Source organism: Passer domesticus, chromosome 12 (assembly GCF_036417665.1).
Source record: "Passer domesticus isolate bPasDom1 chromosome 12, bPasDom1.hap1, whole genome shotgun sequence".
Taxonomy (NCBI): Eukaryota; Metazoa; Chordata; class Aves; order Passeriformes; family Passeridae; genus Passer; species Passer domesticus.
The window spans coordinates 10899602-10916779 of NC_087485.1; the positions used below are offsets into that span (position 1 = coordinate 10899602).

The 17178-nt window shown below is 37.1% G+C and overlaps 1 protein-coding gene across 8 annotated transcripts in view; it reads left to right on the plus strand.

Moving 5' to 3' along the window:
• TOX3 (TOX high mobility group box family member 3) overlaps nucleotides 1-17178 on the plus strand; it is a 244161-nt gene that overhangs the window by 191038 nt on the left and 35945 nt on the right. The window lies entirely within an intron of this gene.

Consider the following 17178-nt stretch of genomic DNA (forward strand, 5'->3'; position numbering starts at 1 on the left):
AGTTCCTATGTTCTACAGGTAGCCAGCAATGCCACCATTTATCCTTATCCTTAGAGATTTTGTTGCCTTTTTCTTATTCCCCTTGCCTTTGGAACTTTAGGTCCTTTAGGTTTTCCTACTTACATTTTAGCATTACCTAAATCTATACCCTGTGATGTTAGAAATGTTACTGTTTTCATTAATTGCTCAGGGCCAAGAGTCACAGAGAACTTAAGTAACTTGATCAAGGTCATGCAGACTCAGGTGGCAGAACCAGGAATTGTACATGTATTTTCTTAGCTATAATTCCATCCTTCCTCTCCTACGGAGTGTTTCTTAGCAAGATGTAGAAATCTACAGGTAACTCCACTGAGATTGTTAAATGTGTATCAGTGGCTTCCAGAGAAGAAATTAAAAAGCTGCCTTGGACTGTAATCAGTAAAAGTCCCCAGGCTGGTTACAGTTCCCTGGGCTCAGGAGATTGCACTGTGGTGTTAAAACTATTTCCCCCAGTCCCTTGGCACAGGTTGGGGTTTTGCTGGGTTACCCCATTTGTGGCTCTGAAGCCTCTCTAACTCTTCAGGGAATCATGTTGAAGAAATAAATAAAATAATCTGTCTTCCAAGAGTAGCAATTCCAAATCAGTCCTCACAGATGTGAGAGTACTTCTTGTGCCAGAAAAATTAAAAATGCACAGGAATATGTTCCTTTTGGTTATTGCTCAGGGACAGAAACACTTTAAAATACGATTTTAACTTAAATGGCACTTACCATTGTTTAAAGAAAAAAGCTCAAAATGAGCATACGTAGACATACAGATTCAAATTAGCCAAGTTATGTAGGTTTTCTCATTGGGTATTTGTACTTTTAGTAAAGGGCATTTACTTGGACTGGACTTTGTTAGGTGCTCTTAATATTCCTTAATCCTTCTGCTTTCAAGAACAGATCTTAACATCAAATAAGTTGCAAATTAATTTCCTCCAAAATAAAAAGAGAGCTGAACTACCAGATTTTTTGTTGAAGCAGTAAAAGACAAATATGTTACCCTTTGAAAATCAAATTGTTAGTTTATGGGTTTTTTTGCCTTATGTAGACTTCAAAATACACTAAGCCCTATTAGAGAAGGAAATGTTCATGAATGTTTTCTTGAAAAAAATACTGAAGTGTGTGTTCTACTTCACATTGCATTAAATTGATTTCTTGGCATTCAAAATACCGCTTTTCTTTCAAAGCAGCTTATTTGTAGCATCTGAAATTTTAAAAATAATCTATATTTCATACTCAATGACATCTTGGGCCTTTTCAGCCTAGAAATACCTGGATAATAAAAATTTTATGTGGTTGGTGTTTCAGTTCACCAAATGCCTTAATTTTCCATCACTGACATTGATTTTTTTTTTTTTTAAACACAGTTGTTCCAAGTAAGAAAGATGCTCTTCTGAAGACAGTAGTTACCATCTTTGCTACAGAAATGAGTGTAATGACTTTTGAACAGAATGCTGAAAGTGCTTATTTGAGTGGAATGGGTTGAATTGTCCTATCCCATTGAACAAGTGATGGTGAACACATTGTCACCAATTGTGGTGTGACAAATTCCAGTCTTAGAAAATAGAGTTCACTTGATTGTGGTAACAGCAGAAGTTGAGACAGTTACTTAATGGCTCAGTCTTTCAGTATTTCACAGAGGTTATTATTTTGGAGTCATTATCCCAGAGATCATTATTTCATCGTAGCAGAGGTTCACAAGTCTGGGGGATGATGCTTCAAGGGGTTACTGTCTTGGCAAATCATAAACAGGTTTTTTGGTTCAAAGCTGGCAGTTGTGCTGCATGAAGACACCAACCCAATTCCCTGCTAACAAAATATGCAAGGCACAAAGGAACTTTTCTAGCAGCTTTTGATCAGCTCCCTCTAAAGTGCTGTTATGAGAATTACTGAAAACACTATGTCAGCGACAGCCCTGGAAATGATCACCAGCAACTCCTAGCACAGCGTGTCATGTCAAAAGTATTCTACAGCCAGTGTAGAAAGTGTTAGGTAGGAGAAAAATCTGAGAACAGTTTAAACAAGCTGTAACAAGAGCTAAGGCAGATTAAGCTACTACAATAAATGAGGAAGAGATGCTCAATGAAATTGTATCCTAAGGACAACTTGGTTCAGATGCTAATATATTACTGCCTCTAAAGGGAAGCAGTGTATTGCTTGAGGTTTTTTTCAATTTTTTTTAAGTGTAATAAACATGTGGCTTAACTAACTGGTTTGGCAATTCAGGGCTGATTATTGGGGAGGAAAACAAGGAACCTGAATTTTTAAGTTTCATTGTTGGAACTCAGCTGTGTAGACATAAGGTGTGCCTGTGGAACACAACATCATTGCTACTCTTGGGGAGTGCAGCAATGCCTGCCTGCAAGCACTTGGAATAATGGACAAACAATTGTTCAATTCTGGGCTTCTCTAAGCCATATCTGTGAATGAGACTGATGCAGACAGGCTGAATTCACTCTTCCGTGTAGCCCAGGTTGTTCCAAGCATACTGAACATGGGAAGAATTCTTTCCTTTGCAGGAACTGGAAACATGCTAGGTATAGCTCTCATGAAAGTCAATGACTTTCTAGGCACAATGCTATGAAAGTGCTTAAATTTTGCATGTGCCCATTGAAGTCTTTCCTTGCAGCTTTTTTATTGATGCACATTTCATAACTGATTGGGTTCAGTGTCATAATGCAGTATCACAGTATTTGCTAAAAGAGTCATGTGTGAAAGGCCAATTTTGAGGAAGGAAAGGCTGTTGCTGTGCATACATAATGGTGTGAAAGTCCGAGACTGCATCATATGTGCAGTTTGTTCTGACAGAAGTTAGTATTCATGGGTGATTCGTTTGCCTTCTCCCTTGAATGTGCTACTTTTTCTTTCCAATGTTATAGTTACTATTAAATGCTCTTCTAATGACCACTTCTGTTGCCCTGCTAGCATAGCAAGCAGCTCTATAGTCCACTTTAGGTATAAATGAGTTTTCTGTGGTTTTTCTCCTTGATGTCAGCTCATGTATTGTAATGATAAAGAGGAAGAGAAAAGCCATGACAGCTTAAGTTTTCTACTACTTTCTTCTGAATAGTGCTTGAAACATTTTACAGAAGGGACAAGAAAATTTACTCCTTTATTTTTACTTGATTTTTCTATTGGAATATCTGTGTTGGAAGGGGACTTCAAGGGTCTTAATTTTAATGTCGTCGCCAATAATAAGAATTTATCTCTTTGAATTTAGTGGAATTATTGAAATAACATCACTCCTTGTCTAAAATTTCAGATTTTTGCCATTGATATAACCTCTGCTAATAAAAATGTCCATTAAAGTGTCACAAATATTTTAAATGCATATTCATGCTGTGCTTGAAATCCTGCACATAATTTTCTTAACTCAGCCATTAGCCTTGATATATACTGTTACTTTGCAAATCTTCACTTCAGCAATTTGTACATGTCAAATTGAACCACTGCACAATACCTAGGAGTAAGAAAACCATCTGAGTTTAGTGCTGTCTGTACACACAGCTCTCAGTATCTCTTTTGACACTTGATAGCAATCGTGCTGCTAGATATGTTTTTCACTGTATAATGCAGAACACAGGTCACCTATTCTAATCATGGCTTCTCAGAACACAAATCCATTAACCTGTAGTGATAACCCTGCTGCAAAGGCTCGACACAAACAATGCTGCACTGTGAATGATAGAGTTCATGACTGAACTGCATTGGAAGGGGCATTCTGAATAAAGTTAAGAAAGTAGCTTAGAAAAAAGTTAATGAAATTTAAGATGAGTTGCCTGTGGTCAAGGCACAACTGCTTACTGAAGTTTCTACTCAGGGAAAGACTGATTACAACTAGAATGTTGTGCTAATATGTGCATAGCCTAACACAATGTAGAATACTTTTACTTCATTTTCTGAAGGTCTTCAGCAAGTATTTTTACAGGTTGCTTCAGTGTCACTCAGTCTTGAAGAATTGAAGAGCCTCTTCATGACCAAGAGCCAGGGAATAATTCAGGCATGACAGATGATGGTGTTGGTAAAGCTGACATTATCATAGCACATCGTCATCGCTTTGGATGAGACATCCCCAAGAGCACATCAGCTATAGATGAAAATATGCTTTGCTTCTTTGACTCTCCTTCTTGGAATATCTGTTGTTTGCTTGAGTTTTTTTCCCTCTCAAATCCAACAATAGGAATTCTCCCTGGTAACAGATTAATTGATTGGATTTTTTCTTAAGTGTTCAGAGACCTAAGGATAGTTTCCCTGGCATACCTTAGACTTTCATGTACATTTTATCCCTTGCTACACATAGGGTCATCTTTAAAGCTGTGTTGAGATCTCTCTCATTCTTTTTTTCATTAGCAAGTTCTTTGAAAACTGTCTCAGTCCTCTTTTTTTCCTTGTATTGTGTTTTGATTTTTATAGCTCCCAACCTTGGCAAAGCAATTTTTTTCAATCTCATCACCATCAGGGCCCCTTCAGGAAGTGATTACAGTAAAATATTGACAAGTCATTGTCATCCTGTAAAAAGAGACTCCATTTACAACAGTTTGTTTCATTAATAACTTGATATTAATCTTTTGGAGGAAGTCACCTCAGACAAAGAGAATTGAAAGATAATGGACTTGTGGGTGATTTTGAAGACCACTGGATCTCCAGGCTCATCTTTCCAAGTTGCTTTGTGCTGAGAATCAGCTCTCTGCAGCAGTCATAGACTGACCCACTTGTGAAAACCCCCTGTGAGGATCTCTGTCATCACAGAGACATTTGTTCATTCTTGAGAATAATCTGTTCATTCAGATAAAATGACTGAGGCCATGTCATCAGTGAAGGAAACATGACAAACTCGGAGCTTGGAATTGATGCAGAGAAACTGAAATCTTCAACGTCTCAGACAAGCAAGACAAGAGCCCATCCCATTATTTTCTTTCCAAAGAGAGGCTCAGTGTGTGTTGATAAAGTCATTTGCAGTCACAGATGATAAGGCAGGTAATACCAGTACAATGTAATACTGGCTCAGGTGAAACCTTGTGACACTGATGGCTTTCTTGTGCATTGTCTGTGTCTCAGAGAAGCCTGGTGAAAGTCTTGCCAGGAATTGTGCAATTCCTCTAATGCTGATGTAGGAACATGTAATAGTGATCATAAAGAAGCTGAGATCAGCATTCCAACTTAGTCTCAAGCATTCCTTCTATTGTGCATGGAAGCACAACACCTTGTCAGCAATTACTTATTACCTGTAATGTCTTCTGTGGTCAGGAAGTCAAATGTACCTACCGCAAGTACACCTGTACGAGGCCTTGATTTTAAATGGCACATCTCTCAGTTGTTTTTCTTGCCCGTACTTTTGGCAATATTTTCAGGTTTTCAGCAACATTTCTGATACTTGCAGGACACATTGAAAAATAAGGGAATATGATATTTGATTGCTTTTAAAAAGTAAAGTAAAAATTGTAGTGGTATAAATCCAGCTTAGCATGACTGAAATGCCTGCCCATGAATGCACTCTATTTGGTTTGTATAAAAGTCATGTCTGTTCTTGTTTTGGTGATCACAGTGAAATCCATCTGAACTCCGTATCAGGAGTACCTATCTTCTGTTTGATTCTGCAGTCTTCACTTGAATTCAGCAATGTGTCCCTGGATGAGTAAGTCCCTGGTGTGCTTAGCAGCTGCATGGAACCACTCGTGTAAGACCTGATCAACATGAAAAAGGGTTGAAGAACTTACTGCCTAAAAGAAATCTATGTGGATATATTTTAATTGCTACATTACCATGACAGTCTACAATATTTATAATTCTAAAGACTTCTTTGAAACAAGAAAGATAGGCTGCTTGTATGCAATAGAAAAGAGTCAATACATCAGATGCTTGTCAGATAAACATTGCAGAGCTACCCTAATGAAGGTATTGCAATTGCATGAATGTCTGAGATAGTTTTAATGTCAAAAGCTTAATGCCTTTTGGTGCTTTTAGCCTTTCTGATTTCCCTAAGTGATCATAAAGTTATGAAGTTTTTTAAGGAAGTCGCTAAAAATCCTGTTAGGAGCTTTTTGTTACACTGTCAAATTCATGTTGAATTGGTATTCATTTTCACTATTACAGAATAATCAAATTTGTGCTGTTACAGTTGAAAAAGGAAATAATGAGGATGTAATGTAACACTGCTAATGTGCTGAAGCATTCTTACTCTGCTGGGTAAAGCATGCTCTGGCTGCCTGTTCCAGCTTTCTTCAAGCAGTGATTGAGGGAGGAAGTGGAGGGTGTTCCATTTGTGGCATGAGGTTACACACATTCTGATTTCAACATGTAATTGTGTTCTGATGGCTGAAAGGGTGATGGTTTACCCACTTGCGCTTCCTGCCAGGCTGTGGTTTGGTTCTGGGCTGTGAGGACACACCAGCCAATGTGTTCCTGCCATCACACATTCGGTGCTGTGCTCTCCTGCTTTACTTGTGACAAGCAGCTCATGGTTCTCTCTCCAGAATAAATGGCTCATATATTCTTTTATGTTCATCTGAGGAGTTTTTTTTCCAAAAGGGAGTAAAGCTTTTAGAGTGTGTTGTTAAAAACTCCAAGCAGCCCCCTAAAGGTTCAGATCTGACAGGGATGTTAGGAGGCAGGTCAAGTGACTGCCTAATGAAGATGAATGGAGAAAATTGCTGGTACAAGAATCACGTGGTGGGCGCTTAGCCCAGGTTGCTGAAAGTGTGATGGAATCTCACAGCTTCATTTATCAGTGTCATATTTGGGCTAAAAGTGAGCAGTATTGTTCTCATTTCTTCCAGATGGGTAGGTCAACTTTAATATTTATTGCTCTTGTAGAACATTTGTTTGATGTATTTCCATTAGCTAGGCAATAATAGAAAAGCAGTGGAGAGAAACATAAAACAGCTCCCGTCCTCTTCTGCTGAAATATAGCATACCCTAATGTGTAAATATTTCTGAGACTGCCACAGATTTTAATTTTTTTTTTATTTATTTGATGATATGATCATATATATTGAGGAATTTTTAAAAAATAATGGAAAAAAAACATTGTGGAAATACCAAATATTTAACTTTTGCTTGTAATTGTTAATCTTTTAACTTTCTGTGAGCTTATATAGCCTTTCAGGAGGGCTTTTGCTTAAGAATGTCAACAAGGGAGGGAGAGAGAAGACACAATAACACTGATTTGAAGGACTACTATAAGTCTGGAAGTATTCTAGCAAAATCAACTTAAAATATTTGATTTCTAAAAGTGAATATAAAGATATTTATTTCTGTCTTTTTTTTTTCCTTAATTTCGGTTGTTGCTAATTACTCTCTCTATGATGGGAACAGACTACCTAGTCTGGGTTGGTGTAGAATTTAAAATAAATAAGGGATTTAACCATTACAAAATGGTGGCTTGTAGCTGATAGTGGTACACTGTGGTTACTGCTTATGAACTTATTTTTTTTTTTCATTTATAGGAATTGGGTTCAAGGTGTTTGACATATATTATTTTATACTGTGGAAGAAAACTTAGCTGTTTGTGAAGCAGGTGTTGTGTTAAGTGCAGTGCAAACATCCTAGCCATATGTTTCTATAATTTAAATTAATTTGGTACAGTCATACTGTTAATCTTTAGTGACTTGTTGATTGGCATTTTGCAGACATATTTCTGGAAGGCACCCAATACCATTTTCTGTAGCCTTTCTGGCAGTAGCAGAGAGTAACATTTCCACAAATTGGAATCTTGTACAGCTCTGGGAAAGGAGCCAAGATTTAAATTAGACAATAACCTCTGCTCTGTATATAGCTTCTATTCTTCAGCTGTAGGGAAAGTGATTTGTTTAATACAGTCAGCTCTGTAGCATATAATAGACTGATATATGAGTCACTCCTTGGCAATGTGTGTTTCTTAAATTTATATAGATTGAACAACTAGTTGGTAATGTACTTAGTTACAGTTGTGCAAACAATAACTATTAGCAGAGCTGAAGAGACCTAGAAAAAATTGTGTTTGCTTGGTGTTTGCTGGCGATTCTGCAGAACTGTTGGGTTTTAGAACAACTCTTCAGATGCAGAGGATACAATTTCATAATCATGAGTATTCTTTGAGCTTTGGAAAATAAATAATAAAGCTAATAATAAAGCTTTTATATCAGAGTTTAATATTTTTAAAGTTTTATATATGGACATGCATTCCTTAAAAATGAAACTTAGCATCAGTCTGTTATAGCTACATAATTACATTGCAGCTCTTTTTGGTTTGCCCTTGTATGTTTTTTTTCTCTCTTCATGTAAAAATCTGTTGCTGTCAATTGATACCTGTGAATGCAAAGAATTCTTTTCTTTCCAAACAGCAAGAATCTTTTCTTTAAAGGAGAGCTCTTTACACCATTCAGTTCATGTTTATTTAAAAGCTTAAAATCTTTAGAGCAAATCTCACTTTTTGTCCAACAGAAAATTGATTTTGCTAACAAAAGTGGTGTGGGCTTGTAAGAGAATATTCAGAAATATGCAAATAAGTACAGATAGAAATCTGTGTGAGCAGCTGAACAAAGCAATCAAATTTTTCTCATTGGAAGTTTGTTTAGCTCTGCTGTGAACGTTTTTGAACAAAATTATGAACTACTGTTAGTGCAATGCTTCTTTTTATAGGAAAAATGGGCATTCTTTTTTATCAGAACTATTTTTAATACTCTACAATTTTTCTGCCAGGTCTTATATTTACAAAATAAAGCACATTGTAAATATTGAACAATAGACAGATACATTTCCTAACAGTTTATAATATGCTGCGTATTCTGGGTGGGTTCCAAGCAGCAGTTAGTACAAATGATATGCCAATCAAAATTATTTTTGCAACTATAACCTGTTATAATGCAGTCTCTTATCTGAAACCTCAACTTGATATAAACCAGATTGCTTTTCTTAAGCTTTAACTGTTACATGAATAATTTCCCTTGTCCTGAACTAATCCTTGCTTCTGTCCTGTAAGCTTCTTGCTAGTGCATGGCAGCAAAGTATAATTTATCTAGAGGTTATATAAATCTTAATAATCACTACTTCCTTGTGGGCATGTGCATTTCTTTTTCCTTATTCAGGGCTCAGTTGTACACAGAATTTTTGATGTACTTCAGTGAGTCAGATTTGCACATCCAGCATGTCCCTTCTGGGCCATCTCTCTAATGATTCTGGTTCAGTGTAGAAACTGACTTTTTTTAAAAGTCCCCTGATGGCAGTGCGATGAATACTTAAAATTCTACCATTTCTATTGGTGAATAAATGTGTGGTTTCACAGTGTGCCATGTTTGTCACTGCTGTTAGTTCAATGTGTTCCTTCATCTACACTTCATTTCTGCCCCAGGTGAAAAAGAATCTTTAATTGCATTTACCTCCCCAAATTCTGTGTTTCATTTTTTTGCAGTGGGGCCTCAAATAAGTTGTGTCAGCATAAGCAAAGGTATACTGAGTTATAGAGCAAATAACTGAATAAGCAAGTGGGTGGAGGTTTGAAGCATGATGCACGCTGAGATATTCTCTGGCACTTGAGGTCACTTAGCATCATTTCTGCTGGTGGCAGTGCTGACATCAGGAGTTTGAGTCACTGGAATGTCTTTTAGTTTGGTTCCCACTGCTGCTGATATAACCATTTTATTGCTGCATGGCATATAACCTTTTTTTGGAAGTAGGAAATGCTGTGACTCTCCTTCTTTGTTGATGATGGCCATTCTAAATGCTGATGATTCTGTTCATAGGACCCAGGAACTTCTGTTGCGGGGAGTGTGTGAAATTGTCACTTAAAGATTTTGATAATAAAAGAATCTATTAATGAAGTTGAAGGACTGTGATATTCTCAAGCTGAACACAATTCCATATCTTTGAAGCAATCAGGGATTACTGAGCCCCTTTCTGAGGGGAGGAAAAGACTGGAAACAGGCCTGAATTTCCCTAAATTTATGTTCATGAAGGAAAACATAGGAAGAGTGAACACTGCAGAAAGAGAATTTACAATTGAGAACGGTGAAGGGTTTATACTCCTTAGACACTTTTCACACATGCATGGTGTAACAATATGCAAAAACTTTTCCCTTGTCTCAGAAAATGATATATTTAAATGTTGACATGAAAATTGATAACCCTTTTATTTATTTTAACTTATTTTAGCTACAGCTGATACACCATTTACTGGAATATGGCACAAAACCAGCACCACCATCTAAATCAAATGGCACAGCCTGATTTATGCTGGCAAATAACCCTTCAGTGTTTTTTTTCCCCTGGTAAACACCACAGCAGGTTTCTGATTTTTTCATAGATAATTCTTATACAAATTATTGTTTGAATTTTGATTTGATGAGAGGTGTGAGGGTTTGGGGGTTTGGTATGTAAACAGAAGCAGAGGGGTTTCTTACAATCAGGGCTTTGTAAGGTTGTAATGAAGGTGAGGTTGCAGCACTGAAGAGTTTCCTGTGTCCCTTGGAATCTGTCCTTGGTGCTTTGGGTGGTGCTAAGGAAGGTCCTATGTGGAAATGTGTGAAGTGTCATCACAACATGTCACCCAAAATTTCCCGTGGCTGTATGTGAACTTAGACATGGGCAACTGTTCATGTGCTGGAGAAGGAAAAACTGAGATTGTGTGGGGGACAGAAGAAAGAGACCTCTTTGCTCTAGACCTCTTTACTGGTGGCCTGGAATTATGAGATTAATTTAAATTTCATATTTGCTAAGCTGTCCATTTTTTCAAAATATAGAAAAATGGCATTTATATGAAAGTGTAGGTAAAAATGTGTCCTTTGAATTGTTACTAGATGCTCTCAAAATCATGCTTTACAAGGTATTACAAAATATAAATACTTTTCATTAAATTTTGAGCATTTTTCCTTTCTGTGTTAATCTTTCTTCAAAAGTTATTTTAATCTCAGTTTTATCTCTTATGTGTTTCAGTCTATCTTTTCCTTATCTATCTGATAATCTAATCTTTATTATCCTTTCTGAAAATCATTGCCTTACTATGCTTTTCTATGGGTCTTTATTCCACACTTTCTCTGCTTCCTAGTACCCAGCACTTGCACAGCACTTCATACAACTTGTATATCTTTTTATTCCTCTTCAAACCATACTATGTATATTGTATTTGACAATTCATTTCTTCCATTAAAATTCATTCATTTTTCTTCACCAGTTTTGAAAATACAGTTGAGCAACTTTGTTTTGATGACCAAAGGAAATCTCTTTCAATGGAAAACTGCTATAATTCCAAGGCAGATCAGGCAAGCAATTACAGGCAAAACCATTAGTGTGACGATGGCTTTGTTTTGGGATTTTCTAAATCTAAAATCAATGGACAGTTGTTATCAGAAACTGTTCTAGATGCTGATGCAAATGAAGAGAAAGCAATTAATTATAATAACTTCTATTTTCAGCTGACACATAATTAATTTTTCTTACCTTTTGTTAGTATTTTCTTCTTTTGGTCGCAAAAAGCTGCCAGAACATCTCATGCTTTTACTCTGTTCCTGCCTTCTCCATTACATTAAAACCAACACTGTGCAGCATTTCCCAATTCAGGTAGAAAAAGTGACTGAGAAACTTCATGGGAGAGCAAAATCACCCCAGTTTGGGAGATGATGAGCAACCAACTGAATGGATTTCCTGTGATTTGTTCTCTCTGTGAACAGGCAGAGCAATTTGCATGTTTTGTGCTCCCTTGCATGGTTTTGAATCATTTCATTGCCTCACTAGAACTGGATGTGGGATTTGAAGTTCTGAACTTTCATACAGCTTTGATATCACAGAGGCACTACAATGTCTGTGTTGTAAAACTTGGCTAAAGTTATTGTGTGATCCAAAATATAATATAATAATGAAACAGCTGTAGCCCTGAGTGTTTGGGAAACAAAACCCTGAATATACAGGATTTTGTGAGAGTGCCCTGACTCCAGGACTCACTTCTCGTGCCCACAGATTTCTGATCGCTGGGGAATTTTTCATTCTAAAAGTGGGATGGAATGGTAGGGTTCAAGATATAAAATAAAGTTGAGAGAACTCCCAGGAGTTTGCAGTTAGTTGTAGCAGGCATCTGCCTACCAAAAGCATGCGGTTATGGTGCATAGTATTACTTGGTTCTGTCAGAGTGGTTTCTATATCAAAAATGCTATCTCAGGGACACCCAAAGAAATGTTTTTGGTAGAGCTCAGGTCATGTCATCAGCTGACAAGGAAAATGAGTGCTACATGTATATAAGCTTGAGACTTTTCTGATTTAACATCCAGTTATCAACCTGGCTTGGAATTAACAGGTATCTCTAGGAATATGTTGCATAGTTTCTAACATTTAGACAAAGAAAGTTCATGAGATTACAGCTTTTACACATCTACTGATTATGATTACAGTTCATGCATCTACTTTGAATTCATGCTAAAGCTACATCTGATCATTTTAAATTCAACTAAGAAGTGTTCAACTTCTTGCACATCTTTGATATGAATAGCATGAGACTGAATTATCTCAGTCCACTAAAGTAGGAGAATATATTCAGAGTGTGAGTTGTGAGCTGTGGAACAGCTTGGCAGCAGAAATGCCACTAGGATCTGGTGTCTCTCATACTTCAAGAAAAGAAATGCAAGAATTTGCATGTATCAAAGCTTGTGCTTGCTTACATCAAGACATGAAGGGCAGTACTTGACTGTTCAAGTGAGCTTTTATTACCATTTTTAGTTTTATATTTAAAAACTTTGTTTTTTCTATGGCATCTGAAAATTATGAGAATGAATTACTGGTGTGCTTTTTTAATAGGCACTTAATTCTAAGACTAATTACTAATTAGTATTTTGACACACCAATGCTGAAGATCACCTGAAGACTTGAGAGCCTGGTTTTGTGATGGTGCCAGGCATTTCCAGCCCTGCATGTGCGAGATGCTTTATAGAGAATCTCCATGATAAAGCATCTGGATTTTCCTAATATGAAGGTTTGACTGAAACTTTATTCATTTTATTTGTCATAAATGGAATTTGCTGTGCACCCTTTGTGTGTCCTCAACTCTCAGCTGAACCTCAGGGGGTGCAATCAATATCAGAAGTAATTTCTGTGCCCACTTTCAAGAAGAAACACAGTGACTCAATTAAGTGAAGACAATTCTACACTGTAGTAATGGATGAAAATGCAATTAAAGTAGGTTACTCACCTACAAAATAAAGTTTCTGCTGCCCAAAATGTTGCCTTTAGGTTGGAAAGAAACAGTGGGAAGCTAAAGATAGATAAATTAAGCCTGATTAGTCTCTGTGGCATAAATTAGGAATACAAACCACCATGAGGGATTATTCCACTCTTAAATTTAATTCTCCTGTACTGTTATTTCAGAGCATTGCATCCAATTCCATCTTGAATGTTTAAATAAAGTCAGATGCTGCTGAAGACTCTCCAGAGGCCTCCCTGCTGTGGGACTTGTAATGATGCCCCAACTAAAAATAGTGGAGAAATCCTGCAGGTTTCAGGTTGATGTGAAATAAAGGAACAGGAGGAAGTGCATGTTTACAAAATGCATCTCTGATCTATGTTGTATTAACACATGTAAGTTTTCCAAACTGAAAAACGTCATCACCTGAGGAACATTTGAGGGTGACTGACACCAGGTCTAGTGCTGGCGTTGGGGCATTTCTGAGTGGCTTTCCTCAGTTTCTCCTTGGAGTATGTGTTTAATAAGAGCAGTTACATCCCACGGGCTGTCTTTGCAATGGACTTGCTTTGTACCGCCTTGCACATGGTGCAGTAGAGTTAGCGGAGACTTCAAAAAATGCTATTTATGTATTTGGTTATGATTAGTGCTTCTAAAGTGGAAAGTATTTAATTTCATTAAAAAATGCAGGAACTCGTGGTATCAACATGGCTGAGAGTTGAGATATTTAAGACTTTTTGCATGTACTGATTTTAGACTGAAAGTATCTTGACTGATCCTCCATTATGATTATTATAAAATGTCTACATCTGCTTCACCCTTTCTCTATCAATTTTACATTTAAAACTTGATATAATTTTCTACTGTAGTAGAACTGATTCACAGTCTAGAATGGAATTTACAATTTTCACTGAAGTGAGTGGAATTTGATATAAGATTGTAAGAAAAGCTACTTACAGCCCCAATTGCAGTATAATCACATCACTTTAAATTCGTGTGCAAAAATGTTACAGTAATCTTGAATATAGTGATGTAAAAGTATTTCTTGGGATCTGAAGTATCAAACGCTGTCATTATGCTAAGAAATGCTTAGGTTCAATGCTTAGACAGTTTATATAAAATAAAGGGGGGGGGTGGACATGATTAACAGCTTGATTATATGAATTGAATGCCTCAAAGAGGGAAGTGAAACAGAAATGTTCATATGGCAAAACCAGTTCTGTGTTTATGTGTTTACCTCCTGAAAAAAACCCAACCAAACAAAACTCCCTGTAGGAATATCCCTTGCAGCAGTTGAAGTGCTGGGTGTAAAGGTGTGCTCAGAGGTGTGGGAGGGGAGTTAAGGAAGGGCCCTTGATGCTGTCCTTGGTGCCTTGGGGCTGCTCCCTCTCAGGACCTCTCTGTCTCTCAGGTCCTGGCAGGGATGGGGGACTCCTGTCCCTGAGCTGGGCACAAGGCAGTGGCTGCAGCCATGTCACCAGGGCTCCATGTCACCAGGGCTCCATGCCACCAGGGCTCCATGCCACCAGGGCTCCTGTCACAACCTCTGTGGGACCAGATAGGAGGGGCAGCCCCAGCATCAGGACCACTCACTTGATTTAGGTCCTTTTCTCAGATTATTTTGTGGGTGTGTTGGAGGCCGTTCTGAGAAGCTGTCTATTGGTAAATGTCATGGAGAAAAGAGCCATTTCCATCTTCTCACAGGATCACAGAAAAGCTCAGTTGTGCTTTAGCCTTGCGTAGTTTTTTACAGCAGCTGTGTAAAAAGAGCATATTGTAACTGCCATATGTCCTCAGATGTCGTCAGGAATGAAATCTTATGTAGAATTTCAGCTGTTTAAAATAATGTAAAGTACGTACATCAAATGGGTGACGTGAAAACTGCATGCATGAGAAGTCCTTTGCTCATGTGGAATCAAGATTGCCCCAAAGTTGTAGAAAAATACATAAAACAGGAGCAATATAAGTAAGTTCTTTTTTCATTTTAGCAATATTTCCCTTCCATGACATTTATGCCTAATCTGGTTTATTGTAACAACAAGTATGCGCTCATGAGAGTGGTTGGGAAAATAATTTTGTAGTTCATCACTGCAAACACATCTAGGTTAGAAAGCAAGGCAAGAAAACACATTCTTTAAATTCTTTAAATATTCATATATTTTTAAACAAAGACTTAAACTACAGTGGCCTCTCCTTGGCTTTATAACTGAATATCTTAACATCTGGTATCTCTCTGTGTTTCAAGTGTCAGGCAACAACAGGATGTGATAATAGGGAATGTACTTCAGACCTATGGGACGCAACATCTGTAGATCTTGTAAGGTCTTTTTAATGTGAAACCCAGTGGGTTGGTCTCAGTTTGATATTTGTATTATCCTTGTACAGAGGAGAAGTAGTCTTAGCAGATGTAGGAAGACACAGAGGTATTCCCAGAATCTCTGAGTGTCCATTTTATTACCTTTGAATGCACAGCTGCACAGACTGTGGACATTCTTGTCTACAAAGAGTCAAAATAGTAAGTTGAAACTCTTTGAACATGTAACAGCAAAACTGTTGCTATGTTTGTCTTGGAGAACACTATCAAGATTCAGACTAACTTTATAACACCCTAATCTTGTATAAATATTAGGACCAGGACTGCTCTTTGAACCACCTTTTAATATGCATGCATTTAAATATGGAATAAGTAGCATTAAAAGTCTGGTGTATATTGAATTGCTTTGACTGTCAGTCAGCAGAATAATACTGTGCATATTCATACAATACAAAGTTACTTCTTGCATATAAAAACATTTATAGAATGTGTCCTTCTTAAGAGATCTGAAAATGTCTAACATGAGACCATTAAATATTCCTTTCACTACTGTTCCTAAGACTCGTTCAGTTTCACACTTTGCAAAATATTATTCAGTTACAGCTTTTGGCTGTGGAATTCACTGAAGGAGTTCATATTAAAGCATTTGGCTGGAATCACAGAGATTAAGTCAGTGCTTTTTATTGTTATTGTCAAAGTTTTTATTTGCTGGCTGAAAGCTTTTAAAGTAACTTCAAATGTTTCCATTCTAATTGCTTTCCAAAAATTTTAAATCTGTACTATCTGCAAACAGTGTGTCTGATGGATATTGAGACAATATTAATAAAATATAAATGTCATTTTTCTTTTGGATCTTGCTCAAGTATTTTATCCTGAGATTTTTTTTTGGCTCTAAGCAGAGTTAGAGAATGTATATGTGTACATATATATACAGGCATAGCCTCACTTAGATAAGGATATATATAAAAATTAGTGTGGCAGATGTTTGAGACTCAAAAATTGGAATCTAAATGGTCCTCTGAATTAAAAGGTTAAAGATTTTAAATATCAAAAGACCGTCACATGTATGATTCTACACATATTTATTAAGAGATTCAATAATTAATGAAACACTAACAAGATTATTAATTTGCCTAAAATTCAGGATTGAGAATGTGGCAGCAAAGATAGGTACTTTAAACTTTTGTGCTCCTGTCTGTTGGCTTGTTGATCATCAGTGATGTGGCTGTAAGCAAATGCAGCTTTCTGTCATGAAATCCCCTGTAGGAACTCCTTTGCTTCTCTACAGGGCCTGCATTCCCTCCAGGATCTTGATATGGTGTGATAGAGAATCTGACGGGGAAGAAATGGAGAGAAATAACTGCTGTGTAGCAGGTTCTGGTGGCCAGAGACACTTCCTGGGTTACTTTTTACAAGTCCATGAAGACATGTCCTAGCAGATTTCTGGGCAGATCCTAGCAGGAAATTAACCCTCTCCAGAAGTCATGAACTACTGACAATAAGAAAACACTGTAATCTGTCTCAGCAAGCAGATTGCTACTGTAGTATTCTATAAAAATAACTAATCTTAAATTTGTTCTAAAATTATGAACAGAAAGTCCCAAGTATAAACTTGACATCTATAGTACATGTTACCTAGTGGTTCTGTATTTCATGAAAGTGTTCCAAAATGATATCTCTTGCTGACAGAGGCACTGTC